The 21,267-nt window shown below is 35.7% G+C and overlaps 1 protein-coding gene across 1 annotated transcript in view; it reads right to left on the bottom strand.

Moving 5' to 3' along the window:
- ARMC2 (armadillo repeat containing 2) overlaps positions 1-21,267 on the bottom strand; it is a 389,015-nt gene that overhangs the window by 268,006 nt on the left and 99,742 nt on the right. The window contains exon 3 of the mRNA XM_074187300.1: positions 19,914-20,057. The gene's annotated coding sequence lies outside the window, so the exon portion shown is untranslated. The remainder of the gene's footprint in view (positions 1-19,913; positions 20,058-21,267) is intronic.

Here is a 21,267-nt window from a genome sequence, read left to right as displayed (position 1 = left end):
ATGAAGCATCACAACCACTCATCCTATATGTTCAGCTATATGTTCCCTGTGGGTCCTTTTTCACATTTGCTTTGTGTTTATGAAGATTCCTGGGGTGGCTAGGTGGCACAGTGGATAAAGCACCGGCCCTGGAGTCAGGAGTACCTGAGTTCAAATCCAGCCTCAGACAATAATTACCTAGCTGTGTGGCCTTGGGCAAGCCACTTAACCCCATTTGCCTTGCAAAAAAAAAAAAGATTTCCACCTGCTTCTCACTTGTAATAGATTTCTCCTTCTCCAGGTCTCCTGAATTCTATTAAAAATAAAATGACCATGTTAAGTTTAAGGAATGAGACCTTATATCTACCTGAGGGACTGGGGAAAGGAGGAAAGCAAGAAAGACTTTTAAAAGGCAGTGGATTTTGAACAGAGTTTGAAAGAGTTTGTGAAACGGGGGGCATGAGGGTGGGGAGTTATATCCTGCCTAACTCCCAGGATTGTTGTGGAATCAATTTAAACTCCCATTAACCTTCAAGATCAGGATCTGGGGCCAATGTAGGGAGCCTCAGACACCACCTAACAGGCCAGTTGCCTCCCTCTTGAGTCTCTCTGGTCTTATGGGTATAGCCAATAATAGAGCATATTCCAATGATAGCTCTCCCAGAAGATTATGATAGATTTAAAAGTTGCACAAAATAATATAAGAAAACATCAAAAAATAATACAAGAAAACTGAAAAATAAAAGAAAAATATAGGAAGATAAAATGAAAAAGAATGAATTGATAGAATTCACAGATTTCTATAAAAAAACTATAATTGAAACAATACAAGTTATGGGCTGTTTGAATTCAGAACTTCAATGCAAAAAACCCCAAGTTTTTCAAATAGTCAAAAAGAAAGGTCATCAATTATGAAGGAATATTAATTCAAATAACCTTGGATTATTCTGAAGCCAATAAAAAAAGACCAAAAAAATGAAATAGCATATTCCAAAAGGCAGAGGAGCCCAAGATAAAAGTCAAAGCAATAGAGCCTACAAAGCAGAGTCTATTCATCAATGAGTACATTTGGACCTTCTACAAAAGAAAAGCATTTAACTTACAAAAACTCCAAAAAGGAGGGACATAGGGAAGGAAATAAGTACAATTAGCAGAATGAGACAAAGCAATGAAATAAATCATCTCATGTTTCTAAATTATTATTTAAAAACAGAAAAGGAATTGGCTTGAGGGGTAAAAGAAAAAAGATGAATCATCAAGCAACAAAAAAATACTTAAGTTACTCATGATTTATTTGTTGTTGCTCAGTCATTTCCAGTTCTTCGTGACTCTCCTTGGGTTTCCTTGGCAAAGATACTGGAGTGGTTTGCTTCCCCCACCCCATCTTATTTTCTAAATGAGGAAACTGAGGTAAACAGAACTAAGTGATTTGCCCAGAATCACAAAGTCAGTAAGTGTCAATGACCAGATTTGAATTAAAAAAGATGTCTTCTTGATTCCTAGTTGCCCACTCATGTTGTAAAATAATCTTAAAAAATACAAAGACAGGAAGGAGAAAGAATTGAATTAATAGTCCATGGACTGTTCCATAAGTTAAACAGTATCTTTTGTGGGGAGGAGAAATGATAACACATTGTTGACTCAATTGAGTGGGGAAATGGGAGGCAAACTAAAGAAAGATGAAGATATTCCCTATCCATCCTGGAAGTAAACAGATTAATGGTCCTTCGTTTCTTCAATCTCTAAAGATATGCAAATAGTGGAATAAGAGTAGTAGAAAGAAAGGACTGGGAATGAAATGAGAATATTAAAGAATACTCACAAAGTCAGCAGTAAAGGAGAATGATGAAGATGAATCTCTATGGTAAGAGGAGTCCTGAAAAGGTTTCATCTGGGGGGAAGAGATGGTGGGAGATTACTTTCTCTGAAAAAGAGCTGACTACTTCTCCCCCCAAGAGATAGAATGTATAAGTTCCTTGGGATAAAGACTCAAAGATAAACTAGCTTTATAAAGAATGAGTGATCATAGAAAGGTGAAGGGTAGAACTAGACTTCATAAATAAGAATTCAGAGAGATTTTCAAGAAATATCATTCTTTCTTTCATGAATTGATGATACTTCTAGGAGAGAAGCACTGCAAAAGCAGGATCCAACAGAAAAAGGGGAGAGGAGGAGGATAAGATGAGATCTCCACATTTACAAATATAGAAAGAGAATAGGAGAGAATTTGAATTTGGTATTCCAGAAGTTCTAATTCCAAAAGAAAAGTGTGGAGGGGGTGTTGAGTCCCACTTCTGGACTCCCCCAATCTTCCCTATGCAAGCATTGGAAGGACAGGAGACAAGGATGACAAAGGAGACAAGTACTCCATCAAGAGCTCCAAGTTTATTTACCAAAACACCAGTGCTTAAATACCTTTCCAGTTTCTAATACACTCCCATTCCCCTGGCACTTAGTAAGATAAGACTCTGGTGCTCAAGGACACTAGGTGAAGATAGTTTATAGTGCTCCTACACACGGTTCTTAACAGGGGAATACTGAAGATAAATCAGAATGGTAAAATAGAAATCAGACTTATCAAGGGGATAGAAAAAAGTATGAAATCAAAATAATCAAAAACCTTTTGGAAAAGGGTACTACAAATTAAGCAGAGAGGTTGCATGACATGGGAGGAGGAAGAAGTAACTCATAATTTAAGGCAACCTTAAAAACTACCAGCTTATCTTATCAGGGAAAGGAAAAAGTTCAAAAAGGAGAATGAGGACTAGAAAGATAAACAAATAAATAAATCAAAATTTAAATACAACCAAGAAAATTGGGTTAGGGCCAGAATAGAGTATTGGGATCGAATAGAATGGATGTTTGTGGGAACAGTCTAGCATCTAATTAGAGCAAGTAAAATTAATCACAAAGTTCTGACTTAAAAGAAAAAGGTGATTTAAAAAAATACAAAAATTCTCCAATTAAATGGACATAGATTTTTCATCACCTTAAATGTAAATGAATTAGATAATTGAATTTGATGAAAGAGGATGACAAAACAGAGAAGATAAAACTCAGCAATTTACTATTCATATATGTAACAATTACTATATATTATATTACAGTATTATAATATGTATCACATATATACAGATATATAGAAATTTACTGCTAAATATATATATATATTTTAAGACATATTAAGATGTTTCATGCATAAACATATGCATACATATGCATACATATAAATATATGTATATAAGAAAATGAGAGCCTGGAATAAAATTTACTATTTTTCAGGTGATTGCAGTTAAAGTTATTATGTTATCAGATTTTCAATTATGTTATTATGTTGTCATTTGTCTTATCAGACAAATATAGTACACCCCTGAAGATACAACTCTTGCACTTTTAATCTCAAGATTATAGTCTACAAAAGGCATCTTTATACTACTTACTCCATTCAGGTTTCCAACCCTGAAGGATCACAGGATTTTCCAGTACTTTAGGAAATGAACCTTTACCAATGCTCCCCACTGATTTTGGTAGTATGATCCAAAGAGAAAAGAAGCGGTGGGGGAGGAAAACCAAATTACAAAATTTTAACAAATTTACAAGTTATTTCATTACAGAGGACTGACTATGCACAATTATAAACACGTAATACTGAGAATTTAAAGAAAATGGATGAATACATACAAAAACATATAAAAATTAACCTTAAAAAACATAATCTTAAACTAGTTACTTTTAAGAAGTGAAATTGAGGGACTGCTAGGTGGTACAGTGGATAGGGGCAGCTAGGTGGTGCTGGATAGAACACTGAATAGAACACCAGCCCTGGAGCCAGGAGTACCTGAGTTCAAATCCAATCTCAGACACTTAATAATTGTCTAGCTGTGTGACATTGGACAAGTCACTTAACCCCACTGCCTTAAATAAATAAAATTTAAAAATATATATTTGAAATTGAATAAGCCAAAAAGAATTACCAAAGAAAACTAAAATTGAGACAGATTTATATATACATTTTTATCAATTATTTAATGAAGATATAATACCTATGTTAAACAAAATTATTCTCATTAATTGAAAATTTACTCAAAAAGTTCCATTTACTCAAACTCCTATGAGATCCAATAATGGTTCAATATTAGGAAAACAATTTGTATATCTAATCACATCAAAGCAAACAAAAGCCTCTGACAAAGTATAGAACTCATTTATGCTAAAAACCATAGACATGGGGATTCATTTTTAAAAATATGTATATATACATATAACAATATTGTTGACCTTTAATAACTAATCCTATTGTATCAAGGGTCACTAGGTTTGCCAATATCAGGAAAGGAGAGATTTACATTTGCAGAGGTTCTGACAAAATTGATAAGGCACAAAGATCCAGGGTTTGGGAGGAGCCATCCCTCCTTACATGACCTCCTAGACACACTAGCCTCCATCCAAAGTTGAAAGCCAGTCCCTTCCTTTAATGGACAAGTTAGAAGTAAATTTTCTGATCCTGCCTTCTGATAATGGAATACATAAAACCCCCCTTTTACAGAACTGAATCTTTAAGGATTTGACTCTATAGATTCATGTCTGTGTAATCAGCAAACAGACAAATATTAATGTCTGCATATTAAACTAATTTTGTTTTGCTCCATTTTAAGGCCAAACTCTGGAGGTTGTTTATCTCTTATTAGGATAAACTCTGAGGTATATAACTATTACTTTTAAGGCCAAAACTCATGGATGACCCTCCTCAATATGTATGTGTGTGTATATATATCTTAATATCTTAAAAAACTAGCATTATTCACAATGAAGAAATGCAAAAAAATTCCCCAGGCTATTGCCTATTATTATATAGGAGTAAAGACCCTTTCCCACTAGTATTTGATACAACCTTGGAAATGGTAACAATGGCAGTAAGACAAGAGAAATAAATTAAAAGCATAAATGCCAACAAAAAGAAGACAAATATTTTTCCCACTGGCTTAAAAATTCCAAGGAACCTCCCCAATTGATAACTGGTCAAAGGATATGAACAAGTACTTTTCAAATAAAGAAATCAAAGAAATCCATAGGCATTTAAAGAAGTTCTCTAAATCACTTTTGATTAGAAAAATGCAAATTAAAATAACTCTGAGGTACTACAGCACCCCCCTATCAGATTGGCTAATATGACAAAAAAGGGAAAATGATCAATGTTGGAAAGGACACAGAAAAATTGAGATATTTATGCATTGTTGGTAAAATTGTGAGTTGATCCACCCATTCTGGAGAACAGTTTAGAATTATACCCAAAGGCAACCAAACTGTGCATACCCTTGGATCCAGCAATACCAGTACTAGGTCTGTTATTAAAAAAAAAAAATTGAAGGGGGCAGCTAGGTGGTGTAGTGGATAAAGCACTGTCCTTGGAGTCAGGAGTACCTGGGTTCAAATCTGGTCTCAGACACTTAATAATTACCTAGCTGTGTGGCCTTGGGCAAGCCACTCAACCCCATTGCCTTGCAAAAACCTAAAAAAAAAAAATTGAAAAGGACCTAAATGTGTAAAAATATTTATAGCAACCCTTTTTGTGATTGCAAAATATTGAAAATTGAAAGGATATCCATCAGTTGAGGAATGACTGAACAAGCTGTGGTATATGAATGTAATAGAATACTATTGTACAATAAGAAATCATGAACAGGTAGATTTCAGAAAAACCTGAAAAGACTTGCATGAACTGATGTAAATTAAATGAGCATAACCAGGAAAACAATGTACATAGTATCAGCAACAATGGGTGATAATCAACTATGGGTGGTTCATCTCAGGACCACAATGATCCAAGACATAACAAAGGACTCACAAAGCAAAGTGTTACCCATATCCAGATAAAGAACTGATGGATTCTGATTGCAGATCAAAACATTTTTTAAGTTACTTTATTTTTATTTGTGTTTTTTCTTTTGATCTGTTTTTTCTTCTACAAATGAGACCAATATGGAAATATATTTTATAACAATTGTATGAACTACATCAAACTACCATTTTCAGAAGAGAGGGGAGAGAGGGAGGCAGGGAATTAAGTTGGAATTCATAATTTTGTAAAAATGAATGCTAAAAATTTTCCTGATATGTAATTGGTGAAAAATAAAATTTTATTAAAAATTAAAATAAAATAAAATCCCAGAAAATTAACAAACTAATGGAAGCATTAACATCAATAAAGCAGAGTAGTATAAAATGAATCCCCCAAAATAATCAGCATTCTATATAAATGAAAACAAAAAGAAAGAGGAAGTAGTATAAAAACAAATATCATTCAAAATACCTTTAAAACATACAAAATTTCTAGAAGCTAATTTACCAAGACACATTCCAAACTTACATAAATTCAGTTAAACAACTCTCTTTTCAAAAATAAAGACAAACTTACATAAAAAAGAATATTCACTTCTCATGGTTGATCGCCAAGATAATAAAAATGTCAGTACTATTTGTTAATTCATATTTAACAAGTGTGATACTTTATAGATTTTTAATAAAAACAGAATTCATATGAAAAAGTAAAAGTTCTAAAATTCCAAGAAATACAATTGAAAAAGTAGGAATCCAAATCCCAACTATATTTGAAGATGCAATTATGGAAATTATTTGGTAATTTTAAGAAATATAAAAGCCTATCAACAGAGCAGGATAAATAAGAACCAGAAGCAATCAAATTCAATAGAAAAATAATATAACTCAGGGAAAAGCTTTTTAAATAATTAAAAGTGCTTGGAAAACAGAAAAGTACTTTGTCCAAAAAAAATAATTTTAGTTCAGCAATTCACCCTATATTCCATAATAAATTCCAAATGAGAATGAGATCTAAATGTAAAAGCTGACTATTAAAAAAGAGAGAAAGAAATGTAAATAGTTATCTTTTACAACTATGACTAGAAGGGGCAGCTAGGTGGTACAATAGATAGAGCACCAGCCCTGGAGTCAGGAAGACCAGTGTTCAAATCTTGCCTCAGGTACTTAATTGCCTGTGTGACCTTGGGCAAGTCACTTAACCCCATAGCCTAAAATAAAAAAAAATAAAAAAGTAATAAACAACTATTACTAGGGATAAAAGACTTAGCCATTGTGAGGAATGTAGGAAGTTTGGCTTCCACAGAATATAAAAGGAGATTGTTAGCTAATAAATATATATATATATATAAAATATATGTATGTATGTATAAATACACACACACACACACACACACACACACACACATTACAAAGACTGAGGGTCTGCCTATGGCTATTGTGCTTACTTGTTAGTGTAAGACAAAAAAATTGACTCTAATCCCAATCAGACCTGAGATTAGTTCAGGTCTGCTCCATTTGATCCCAAGTTGACTTAGGGTATCTGTTCTCTACAAGTGAAGCATTACTATAGTAGTATACACTCCCTTATGTTCATTAGTATAATGACCAGGGTGGGGAAAATATTATTAGAGAATGGTATGGGGTGAATGCATTGATTAGATTGTAACCCTGACCAATGACTGGCACAAAGGGGAGGAAGAGGAGGGACAAGTCTTTTAAACTACATATAAGACTGGACATTATTCCAATTTGGGATCTTTTCCACTAGGGAAACTGATCCTACTCTGCAGAGTTTATTAATGAAAGCTATTCTGGACTAAGTATTTATAATTATGAGCCATTTATAACAGCCATAATATGGATAGAGGCTATTACAAAAAAAAGACAATTTTGATCACATGAAATAAAAAAGGTTTAATGCAAGAAAAATCAATGAAGATATGATTAGAAAAGAAACAATGAGTTGAAGAAGAAAGTTTAAAGAAAAATCTCTAATAAAATATCAATAGAGATATGGAAAATCAACACAAATATTCAAGATTAAGAGCCATTTTCCCAATACATTATGGATTTTTGTGAAAAAAGTGAATAAATGTCCATATCCTTTGACCTCAGAGATTGCATTACTAGGATTCTATATCTGTGGATGCATGTGTTTGTGTGTATGGGTGTGGGTATGAGTGACAGAAAGAATGGTCCTGTGTACACTAAAATATTCTGCAGTCTTTTCTGTAGTGGCAAAGAAGTAGAAACAAATTGGGTGCAAGTCAATTGGAGAATGACAAGATAAATTATGGAATATGAATGCTATGAATATTATTACATAATAATAATAAACAATGAATATGAGAAATTCAAAGCACTATGGGAAAACTTGTTTGAACTGAACAATTTGCAAAATGACTGTGACAATAAAAATGAGAAAAACAAAATAAAACTGAATGATGCATAATTATAATGACTAAAATTGACACTGGAAAAGAAACAAGGACATGTTTCTCCTTCCTTCCTATAGAAACATGGGAAAGCTATAGCTGTAGAATATTAAATATGCCACCAGATATAGATGCTGTGTAAACTGGTTTTACCTGGTTTTTTTTTTAGTTATAAGGGAAGGTCCATTGGGAGAAGAAAGGGAGTGTGACACATGCAGAAATGATAGTTATATAAAACAAAAGACATGAATAAAGTTTTAAAAATAAAAAGAATGCAACTCTACAGTTAAAAGTAGTAAGATAATGTAAATAAAATAATTCACATTTCAAGAGCACCCTAAGGTTCACAAAGTAATTTTCTCTTAACCAAATGAGTTATTAGTTTTATTTCACAGATGAAGAAACTGAGGCTGTGAAAAGAAAAATAATTTGTCTGTGGCCACTAGATAGCAAGTATCCCAGGCTGGACTTGATCCTAGTTGTCTTAAATACAAATCCAACATTCTTTCTGTACACCCCTCCCTTCCTAACCATAGTGTCTCTTTGAAGGGAGTCGGGTACTGTACTGAAAAGTATAAGGTCATGGAGTCTGAAGACCTCAATTCACACCCCAGATCTGCCATTCATGAGTTGTGAGTTCTTGGAGAAGCTGCTTAAACTCTCTTGTCTCCTCCTCCTCACAAGGTGTGTGTGTGTGTGTGGGGGGGGTTAGACAAGGTGACACCAAGGTCCCTTCTAGCTCTATTTCAGACAAATATAATTGATGATTCTTGTTTTGGACAAGATCTGGAGAACTCCAAATTGTTTTTCTTAAACTTTATAAGTAAGACCAAACTAAGCTAAATAGTTTTGTTTGTCTCTTGATTTCCTTCTTCCCCTTAGGTTAAAAACCTACTTTTAAAATACGTGTGTGTGTGTGTGTGTGTGTGTGTGTGTGTGTGTGTGTGTGTGAAAATATCTTCAGGGGAGCATGGAATACAAATGAGCAAGTTTCTTTAGAATAAAAATAAATGTGGGACCCAGATTAAAGTGTCCTGTGCCCAGGGAATACTTACTCAGCTGATAACCCCGAGCTGGCAGTGACCTTGGCACCATTACAGGGGCAATATTTACGAAAGGATGAACTATTCATGAACAATGTCCCTAATGTGTGAGGAACAAATAGGCTTTTCTTCAATTCCAAGCATGCATGTCTTCTGGTTCCAATGATTTTTTTCCCAGTGAAAATGTATTAGTTATGGACAATGCTTCTCTCCATTCCCTCCTCCTATTTTTTGTCCCTCTCAAGAACATCAGGGTCTAGGGATGAAGTAGAAAGTTTTGATCAAACTCTTGCCCATTTGTATTAAACTTCTAAAACTCTGTTGTAATAATAACTGTTCAGTTTTCTATGGTCCTTTTTCAACTTAAAGAAAGTTCTTTCCTCCTAACAATACCATATTGCAAGTGTAATCATCCCCTTTTTTCAGGCAAGGAAATTAAGATCCAGAGAGGGATGTAGCAACTTGCCCAAAGGAAGGTGGTCAACCCAAGATTCTGACTCCAAGTCCAGTTTGCTTTCCACTGATGATATCTAAGCATTTTATTCTCACAACCATTTATTAGGTTTTATATATACATATATATTTTTTTCAGGACTTTCTGAAATATATTTCTGAATATATTCTCCCATCCCTCACCCAGTTCATTTCTTACAACAAAATAATGAGAGGAAGAGAGAAGAAAAAGAGGTCCATTTTACAGATAAAAAAACTAAAGTTGGGAAAGGTTAAGTGATAGTTACAAAACTATAACAAGTGAAGTGGATTTGACCCAAGGTCTTTGTTGGCATGACAGAAATACATCTGGGTTTGAAGTCAGGGGACCTGGGTTCAAATGTGACTTACAGCCTTTCTGTGACCTTTGGCTCATCATATAACTTCAGTTTCCTCATTTGTTTAAAAGAGAGTTGGGCCAGCTGAAATCCCTTCCAACTCTCTTTCTGATACTAACTTGCAGCTCTGCATTCTAATCGCTCCTCTGTGATGTCTCTACATTATCCTATGTTTCCCATCTATATCAATAGAAGATTCCCATCTATACTAACAGATTATAGCATCCCCCATCTCAAGTCAGTAAAGATTTATTAGTCACTGAACTGTCTCAGGCCCTGGGCTGCACCTGCACACCAAATATCAGTAATCCTGTCTTTTCAAAGTATCATGATTTACTTTCCTTATCATTGCAAAAGAAAAGCTCAAACCTGCCCCTTGTTTCCTCTGCCCAGGACTTGAGAGTGCTCTTGCCAGGGGAGGATGTAGCAGCAAGAAGTCATTAGCTTATGTTCAATGGTGCACCTGGCAATGGGGAATGAATCGATTGTGTGGAGAGAACTCTCCCACACTCATGTAGGAAGTTAGTCAGTCTATGTCCAACACCTCACTCATAAAGGCTACCTCTTTTCTCTTGGACAAGTTCCCCAGTAGGGTCCAAAAGAGGATGAATGGGAGGCTTTGAAGGAAGGACCCTCACACAGAAATCCAATTGGGAACAGCAAAGAGGATTCTGTCTTGTTCAGAAGAGAAGGGAATCCCCAGAAATAAAGCCTGAACACAGGACTCATCTGACAAGATAGCCTCCTCCCAGGGTGAAGATGCAGAGACTAGCCCATTCAGAGACTGTTCTCAAACCTTCTTTACTGAGTTTAATGTGAAAAAAAGGACTAAGGAGCAACTAAAGTTTAAATTCTAGGCCACCAGGCAAAAACATCCCCCAAAAATCTTTTTCCAGTTTTTATAAAACAAAATAAGAAAATGAACAAATGAATACATACTCATCTGCAATAAAGGCTACACAGGCAGCCTATGTCAGAAATGGGTAACTTTAAAAAATCTTATTTTGAAAGAATAAAATTCTTCATTCCTACTTTATCAGCTGTTTTCTCATGCTCTGTTCAAAGGATTCAGGGTAATTATGAAATGTTGGAAAACTCCCGTTGCGAGTCATCAGTGGTCATAATCATATGATCACTCCACATTCCAGATTTCACAATCTGAAACTGGAAGAAACCACAGGGACTATCAAGTTCACCCCCTCCCTCATTTTACATCTAAAGAAAGTGAGGCCTCAAGATCACAAAGCTAATTAATGACAAAACTAGATCTAAAACACAAGTGTCCCAATTCTTAAACATTACCTGTTCCACTGTGGTTGCCTGACCTCCCTTCCCCATTGATGGCAATTTCTTTTATTAGCAAATTGTATAAGAAACAGTAAGTTGCTTTCATAGAATGTTTGGAGATTTCAGTTTAAGCTATTATGTCCACGAGGAGGAATGACTAAATATAAGATACAGATAATAAATACTAAATGAAATGCCTGGGGAAACTAGGTGGCAACAGTAGATAGAGCACCAGCCTTGGAATCAAGAGGACCTGAGTTTAAATCTAGACTCATACACTTAATTACCTAGTTGTATGACCTTGGGCAAATCACTTAAGCCCATTGTCTTAATAAATTTAAGAAGAAAACTAAATGAAATGCCTAAGGGACATAAATGGTTTGAAGGGGAGAAATCATGTGGAGCTTCAGGTCAGGTAAATGACTAGTCCCTAAACCAAACATGCAGAGCATTTCATGTGAACTCACCACTCCAAGTGATCTATAGGAATATACTGAGAACAAAAAATATTAATTTCAATAAAATATTTTAAATGAAACAAACAGCTCCATTTCTCTTGTTGCCATAGTGAGGCTAAGAGGACAAATTAAGGAGGCAGTGTGATGTTGTGGATTGGGAATCAGAGGACCCGGACTCAAAGACTTAGAGCCTGAGTGATCTTGGAAAAGTTCTTTACCCCTTCCAGGTCTCCTTTTCCTCATCTGCAAAATGATAGTCCTAAACTAGGTGACCTCAAAGTTTCCTTCCTATTGTCACCCTATGATCCTAGATCCTAAAAACTTCTCGGGGGGAGCAGAAGAAATGAGATTGCCAGGGAGCTAGAGGCTGACTGACAAATTCTCTCCTCCCAACCTTCTGAGAATACTCTCAGTAGTGCTGAGTACTAACAGCCAAATTGTGACTGTTTTGTCCTTACTTTCTAAGGGGACAAGTGAGATCACTGGTGACATCTTGACTCATATGGGAATTGAATTTAGTGAGGCAAAGTTACACAAAGTCATCAGCCTCATTCTCTTCCAGTCATTAAAGTATGATGGCAAGACAAAGAAAGTATGACTGGCAATGGTCCAGGATGTAGTGAGTGACCTTGGTGGCTTAGATGACTGACCAAGTTCTGAGCACTCTACAATGCCTACTTCAGTTATCTTCATAACCATTGGAACAAACTGTTCTCATCCACCCAGTGTACCAAGAGAAATCTTCACATGTTTGGGATTCACTGACAGGTTTGAGGCCAGTCTGTTACATTCAATCTGGTTTCGCCCATCTGCTGAGATGGTTTACAGGTGTGGCCACCATGCATGATACAGCTTCTAATAGCTACAGGTGAGAGCTATGTGACAGATGGACACCAAAAGTAGAGGAGTAAAAACTTGGCAAGCCCTCACATCAGAGATGCTAATCCTTCCTGAACATCCTAGGCACTTAAAAAGTTAGAAAAATCTACATTCAAATCCTGCTTCAAACACTTATCAGCTGTTTAACCTTGGGCAAATCACAACCTCTCTCAGCCCCATTTTCCTCACCTGTAAAATGAGGATAATAAAAGCAAACTCAAATTCTGGCATCATTTTACTGAAACTACACTCTCTAAAAATTTCCAATGCATTCTTAATTGATTTTGCCAAATTTAATAGATTTTTTAAAAAATTCTCATTCTTTTTGGCTTCTCTGTAGTATTTAGCACTATGGATCATTGTCCCCTGGATAAACTTTCCTCTAAGTTTTCATGACACTATTTTCTCCTGGTTCTCCTCTTACCTGATTTCTCCTTCTAAATTTCTTTGAATGGTACTTCATCCATGTCTCACTCACCAAACCTAGGTGTCCCCCACAGATCTGTCCCTTATCTTCTCTTCCCCCTCAAACTATCTAACTTAGTGATTTTGTTAGCTACCAATGGTTCAATTATCATCTCAGCAGAATGATTCCCAAATCTATACGTTCATCCCTAGTCTCTCTCTCCTGACCTCCACTCTAAATGCCCAATTGGACATCTCAGATTGGAAGTCTTGCAGCTATCTCACATTTAACATGTCTCATTATTTTCACACACACACACACACACACACACACACACTCTACACTTCTCTCCCCTCTTCCAAATTTCCCATTATTGACAAGAGTTACTTGAGATTGCAATCTCAGTGTCATCCTTGACTTCTCATTGTCTCTCACCCTAGATATACAAATTTTGTCATTTTTTTTACCATTACAGTTTCTCTCCTATAGATATCTCTTCTCTCCCATCACCATGCCTTTTCAGCATCTGTCTTCCATCCCTATGACCTCCAAAACATAGTATATAGTCTTCTGTCATTTAAAGGACTTTATAACCTGATATCTTCCTATTTTTCTAGTCTCCTTATACTCCATACATAGATCGTACTTACAGTGGGTATGAATAGTAGAGTCAGGAAGACTCATCTATTCAACTTCAAATTTGGTCTCAGATATTTAACTAACTGTGTGACCCTGTTCAAGTCACTTAACCCTATTTGCCTCAGTTTTCTCATCTTTAAAATGAACTAGAGAAGGAAATGGCAAAACACTTCGGTATCTCTGTCAAGAAAACCTCAAATGGGGTCATAAATAGTCAGATATGATTGAAAATGACTGAAGAACACTCACACTGGGACATTTCACTAAGGCAATTGAAGAACATTAGTTTTATAGGGCAGGGGGTTACTTCTTTACCAGCTGTTTAGTTTCCTATCTCTGATGTCACAAACTAGGTATGACTGGGTGAAGTCCAGCTGAACCAAATGGAGAATGTGAGTATGGGGTATGGAAGTCCCTAGAAAATGACAGGAAAAAATTAGCAGGAGGAAAGTAGCATATGCAGTGTCTATGACAAAGACCATCTAGTGCAAACAAGCAAACATCAGAGAAGTCTACTAATTCCACATAGTTTGGACAATCTATACATCTAGAAACCTATCTTCTGTGAGAAGGTATGTTGGTGAAGAGATGATGGTGATGGTAATGGTGAGTGGTGGTGGTGGTGGTGATGGCAGCATTGATGTCATCACCCAAACACCCAGGGTCTCTCAAAAGTTCTGGGCTCATTCAGATTCACATCTTTTTTAAAATTATATTTATTTAAGGCAATGGGGTTAGATGACTTGCCCAAGATCACACAGCTAGGTAATTATTAAGTGTCTGAAGTTGAATTTGAACTCAAGTTCTCCTGATTCCAGGGCTGGTGCTCTATCTATTGTACCACCTAGCTGCCCCTCAGATTCACATCTAATCCTGGGAGCCTGATTCAAATGAGTCTATTTTCCCCTTGGTTCATTATGCCCCTAATATAGAAAAAAACTCTGAAGAAATCTTCCCCTTAATGTGGGTAGTAAGTTCTCCTGCCACATAGGCTCATAATATATATATGGTATGGGTATCAGGTACAGACACCTTTTATTTCATCAGTCACAAAAAATTATATAGGATTCAAAGTTTTCCCAGGTATCTATAAACAAAATAAAAAATAAAATTACATTTGGTATTTCTACCTATTAAATTTCCCTCCCCCCACCCCAGAAAGTTAAGCATTATTGTGCAACTATGAACAAATATTTCCCACTTGCTCCAGATGTGCCTCAACCAAACCATTTACAGCATGACCACGAAAGATTATTAAGGTCTAGACTTTCTGGCCCTTCATACCCCAGATATAGAGCAATATTGTTGGTGGTTCCTTCTTTTTCCTTGAAGTATAATTTTAAAAAAATAATTTTTATTGCTAACTTTTGTTGTCATGCCACCTACATTTCCCCATGAATTCTTCCTCCTTCTCTTACCAGAGAGTCATCTATTATTAACAAAGAATAATTTTAAAAAGATACAAGTTCAGGAAAACTAACCAATACCTTATTAAAGTCTAAAAACTAGAAATTTGCATAGCAGAGGTAAGGAACTGAGTGGGAGAGTGTTCAAGAATTTGGAAATATATGCTTATATTGGAGACAAGTCCTACAACAGGTTATCACAGATAGGGCACACTATTTGTGCACCTTCCTACCTTCCCACTGGTTGATAAAATATGACTTAGGGTCACAACCCTTAGAGGCCCCATTTTAAAAACCATTGAACTAGGTAATTGGGATGATAACATGAAGATAATTCCATTTTTCAAGGACTTTGCATTGTACTGGGGTGGAGGGAGGGAGATAAATGAGATGGAAATAGATAATACATAATATATACAAACAAATGGATAGGGATAAGAATTGGGCCTTTGTTTTCACTGGTATAAATAAGGAACTCCAAGGCAAGGAAATCCTCTTTACCAATGCAGGTTGGGTCCCTAGTCTGCAATTTATAATATTAGTTGAGTAGTTAAGTGACTTACTTAGGATCACATAGATAGTATTTGTCAATAGTAGACCTGAAACCCAGGTCTTCTTGGTTTTGACATTGTTTTATTTGCTATGCTCTATGATATAAATAATTATAATTGGGAGTTGATATGTTAGGGAGTGGGAACCAGTACCAACTGGGGTGATCTGGAAAGGCTCCTTTTCTTCTACCATTAAAATATATATATATATATATATATGTCATATTGTGAAAAAAGAATCAGAACAAAAGGACAAAAACTTTAAAAGGGGAAAAAAAACATAAAACAAATTGTTTAAAGTGAAAATAATTTGCTTAGGTCTGCATTCGGACACCATAGCTCTTTCTCTGGATATGGATAATATTTTCCACTACAAGTCCTTTAGAATTGTCTTTGATCATTGTACTGCTGAGAAGAACTAAGTCTATCATAGCTGATCATCACACAGTGTTCTCCTAGTCATTTCACTGAGTTCTTCTACATCTTTTAAAAATATGAGTCATCATTGAGTCACATTTGCAATCACAAGGAAAGAATGGAAAGGTCAGAAGCACTTACAAGCAGGTGATAACTTCCTACCAAGGTTAGATGACTCTTTAAGGACTCGTTGAACTTATAATTGCATAAGACTGACCTATACCATATCAATAGGGGTTTTTTTTGTTGTGGTTTTTTTTTTTTTTTAGTTTTTGCAAGGCAGTGGGGTTAAGTGGCCACACAGCTAGGTAATTAAGTGTCTGAGGTCAGATTTGAACTCAGGTACTCCTGACTCCAGGGCCGGTGCTCTATCCACTGCACCATCCAGCCACCCCCATATAGATAGGTCTTGAGGCAGCAAATCTACTTTGTTAATGAATGACTTTATAGCATTACTATTGTTTCCTCTGTATCATAGAAAATGATCTCCTGAAATAGTTCAGGGTTGGTTATATTTTCTAGACTGATGACAGAGATATTAAATAAAAAGACAGTACCACTGAATGCCAAACAAGTCTTGACTTAGTAGAGTAAATTACAGTATGTCTGAAATTTGCAGTCCCATCAGATCCTGGGGATTTACATAGCACTACAAGTAACCTATTTAGTAGGGCATCTCCAGACAAAATTGTTAAATGAGTGAAACTATCTTTGATGTCCCTCTCCTTTGATGTTCCTTTCCTTTCTTTTTTTTTTAGCAGAAGGAAAAATTCTACTTCCTTTCAGTGCTACCCTTTTTCACTCCTACTAGCAGTTCAGAGACTCAAAGGCCTGTCCTCCCTACAAAGTAGCCCCATCTCTGGGCCTTTTCTTCTCATTCCTTTCTCCCATGCAAAACTGAGTTCTCCTCTACCCCACATCCTTAGGGAATTCTGAGCTATTCTGATAGTTAATCTGATTGTTGAATTCATTCATGGGCTAGGATGATGAGAGTTTAATGTGCATCCCTTCCAGATAGCATTCTCATATTTGAAAATTGTTGTTTGTCATTGGTTCTCAAAGAAGACTATGACATCAGGAAGGTGATTGACATGAAATGCAATTGAATTGGATATAGGTCAAGGAGAGCTGTGCAAAGTCACCAGTCTCACTTTTTCCCCCCTGGAGTCATGTGGGTCCATTGGCAAGATAGAGATTGGGAAGACTAGAGATGACCCTAGATGTATTTGAAAATAGGAACATTCACAGAAAAACCTGAAAAGATATACATGAACTGATGCTGAGTGAAGTGAGAAGAACCAGGAGAACATTGTACACATTAACAACAATATTGTATGATGATCAACCATGATGGACTTAGTTCTTCTCATCAGTACAGTGATCAAAGACAATTCTAAAAGACTTGTGATGGAAAATGTCATCCACAATCACAGAAAGAACAAAGAATCTAAATCTAGACCAGAGAATACTCTTCTCACTTTTTAAAAATTTATTTTATTTTTTCTCATGTTATTTTCTTTTGTTCTGATTCTTCTTTCACAATTTGACTAATATGGAAATATCTTTAATATGATTGTACATGCATAATCTATATCAGATTACTCACTTCAAAGGGGGAGGGAAGTAGGGAATTGTGGAACTTCAAAATCCTATAGAAAATGAATGTTGAAAATTATCTCCACATGTAATTGGGAAAAAAGAAAAGAAAATTTTTAAAAAAGAAAATAGGAACATACAGAAAGAAACAAATTGTGAGAATTTCCAACTGTTTTGGGCCCTCCCATCCCAGCAGATAAATAGCCAAAGGAAATGAACAGATTGTTCTCAAGAGAAAAAAATCAAAGCTATCTAAAGTCACGTTTAAAAAATGTTCCAAATCATTAACAATTAGAAGAATGAAATTTAAAGAAATTTTGAAACTCTATCTCACATCCATCAGATTGGCAAAGTCGACCAAAAGAGGAAATCCTGAAAGTGTTAGAGGGACTGTGGGGAAAATAGACACATTGATGTACATTGGTGGAACTGTAAATTTTTATAGACATTCTAGAAAACAGTTTGGAACCACTTATTCACTTATTATTCCACACCTTTTGATCTAACAATACCACTACTGTGCCCCAAAGATCAAAGAAAAAAACAAAAGAATTTGTGCATTCAAAAATATTTATAGCAGCTTTTTTTGAGGTGGCAAAGAACTAGAAATTAAGGGTGTGCCCATCAACTGGGAAATGGTTGAACATAATATAATTTATAAATATAATGAAATATTATTTATACTCTAAGAAACTGAGAAAGAAAGGAATCAGAAAGATCAGGGAAGACATGTATGAATTGATTCAGAATGAAGTAAGCAGAACCAGGAGAACAATTTCTATAATATGAATACTATAAAAATGAATAATTCTGAAAACTTTAAGTACTCTAGGGCATCTAGGTGGTGCAGTGGATAGAGCACTGGCCCTGGAGTCAGGAGTACCTGAGTTCAAATCTGACCTCAGACACTTAATGATTACCTAGCTATATGGCCTTGGGCAAGCCATTTAACCCCTACTGCCTTGCAAAAAACCTAAAAAGTAAAAAAACTTTAAGTATTCTAATTAATTCAAAGATAGTGATTCTAGAGGACCATTAATGAAAAATACTATCTACCTCCTGACATAGAGAGGTGATGGACTAAAGATAAGAAATAAGTTTTTGTACTTGACCAATGCTGGAATGTGTATTGCTTGATTAAACAAAATTTTTTGGAAGTTCTTTTCCTCTTTCTTTCTCAGTTGGTGAGGAAGGAGAAGGAGAAAAAGATACATATTCATGAACTGAAAAATTAATTTCAAAAAGGCAAACTCTTCTATTTTTTTCTTGGAGTACTTCATAATCTGTCTCCAATCTACCTCTCTGGGTTTGTTTTACATTATTTTGCTTCACACGTGTTATGTTCCACTCAAAGTGATACCTTTTTTCTCCTAGAACATGGAATTTTTTATCTCTGTGCTTTTTGCACAGTCTGTCTTTCATACCTGGAATGCATTTCCTTCTCATTTGCTTGACATAGTTTACTTAGCTTCCTTCAAATCTCAGCTCGTATGTAGTTCCCTACAGGAAAGCTAGTGTTATCCTCCTATAGCTAACATCTTCCTTCCTGAAATTATTGTTGTTCAGTCATGTCAGCCATGTCCTACATTTTGTGACTTCATTAGGGCTTGCCATTTCCTTCTCCAGCTCATTTTACAGATGAGGAAACTGAGGCAAATAGGGGGAAGTGACATTCACTGAGTCACTGAACTAGGAAATGTCTGGGATCAGATTGGAACTCAGGAAGATGAGTTAGCCACCCATTGGTGAATGGCCAAATGAGTTTGGTATGTGGATGTGATTAAGTGCTGTAAGAAATGATGAAGAAAAAAGTTTCAGAAAAATTTGTGAAGATTTGTAAGAATGGATCAGTATAATGAATAAAACCAGGGGAATAATTTTTACAATAATAGAAATATTGTAAAGAGACAAAAATACTGGAGGGACTTAAGATCTTTGCTCAGTTTAATGGCCAACCATGATTCCAGAGGACCATTGCTGAAACCTGCTACTCTCTTCCAGAAAGAAAGGTGAGAAACATAGAGGGCAGAATGAGTCATATATATGTATGTAAGTACATATATGTATGGGCAGGAGGATGGTTCAATGGACACAGTAACAGATCTGGAGTCAGGAAGACTGGAGTTCAAGTTTGACCTCAGACACTTACCTATTCTGTAACTCTGGGCAACCTTGTTCGCCTCAGTTTTCTCATTTGTCAAAAGAGTTGGAGAAGTAAATGGTAAATCATTCCAGGATCTTTGCCAAGAAAACCCCAAATGTGGTCATGAAGAGTTGGACATGACTGAAACAACTGAATAAAAACAAACATATATGTTTAAATAAATATAAATATATATATATATGCATATTCTTTTCCTTTCAGAAATGGTCAGTGTGGAGATGTTTTACTTGACCATGTTTGTAATGGGTTTTTTTCCATTCTTAGTTAAGCAATATGAGATGGGAGAGAGAAAGGGCAAATTTTTGCTTATTAGAAAATTAATTTATTTTTAAAATATTTTAGCATGCCAAATAGTGAAAACAGTAGGATCATAGATGGAGAATTGGAAAGGCCCTCAGAAATTATGCAGTTCAACATCTTCATTTTACCAAAGAGGAAGTAAGCAATAAGGTCAAACTTGGATTTTAAATTAACTTCTCTACCACTAGAGCAGCACTATTCCCAGATCATCTTGTCATCTTTGGGGGAAGGGGAATTTGGGGGAGAATAGAATGCAGATGATTTCTGGCATTCCAAAAATCCCACAGTTCTAAGGCTTGGCTCTATCTCCAAGTATGGAAATATTCTGATTTCTCACTGAATTTGACCAATAGCTGTCCAATAGAATTTTTTCAAAAAGATTACTTTAGGGACAATTGATAGAAAGATGAAAGTGAACTACTTTTGGAATTCATACCATCTGTTTCTATTCTTTGCCCTGATGGAAACTAAGGGATGGGAGAATGATATATATTTTATAGAATCATTTTGTTTCCTTTTGTAATTTATCCAATCCTACCAAGAAAGGCCACGTTAAATCTGTTCAGAATAGCTAATCCACTAAGCTATTAATAGAATCCACAAGACCTTAAGTGTATTGACCGCAAGAAAGGTTACCAGTTTATTTGAGACAAGCAGGTCTGTAGTAGGTAACTAACCCTGAGGAAATGCTGGACAAGAGGGAAATAAATTGAATTACCAAGAGAAGTGAGTGGAGAGAACCACTATGGGATTGATCAAAATTGAGGGAAAAGGAGAAGGAAGAGAAGAGCCTATTGGGGAAGGGGGATAGGTGGGGAAGGAGGGGATTGGGAGGGGGGGTGGAGTAGAGTGGAGAATCTGATGTTTGTTTGTCCTTCATTCTGGAAGAGGAGTAGGACTTCTGGGAGATGATACCAAGATATGCAAGTAAATTAGATTTAAGTGAGGAAGGGTTGTGCATAGTCGTCCTTTCCTTTCCCCCAGAGCATGGGCAGTGTATTATGAGACCTGGTTTCAAATTTGACTCCGACACAACCTT

This window comes from Macrotis lagotis, chromosome 5, assembly GCF_037893015.1.
Source record: "Macrotis lagotis isolate mMagLag1 chromosome 5, bilby.v1.9.chrom.fasta, whole genome shotgun sequence".
Lineage (NCBI taxonomy): Eukaryota > Metazoa > Chordata > Mammalia > Peramelemorphia > Peramelidae > Macrotis > Macrotis lagotis.
Note: the sequence above shows the minus strand (reverse complement) of the source record. Positions and strands in the feature narration are given on the sequence as shown.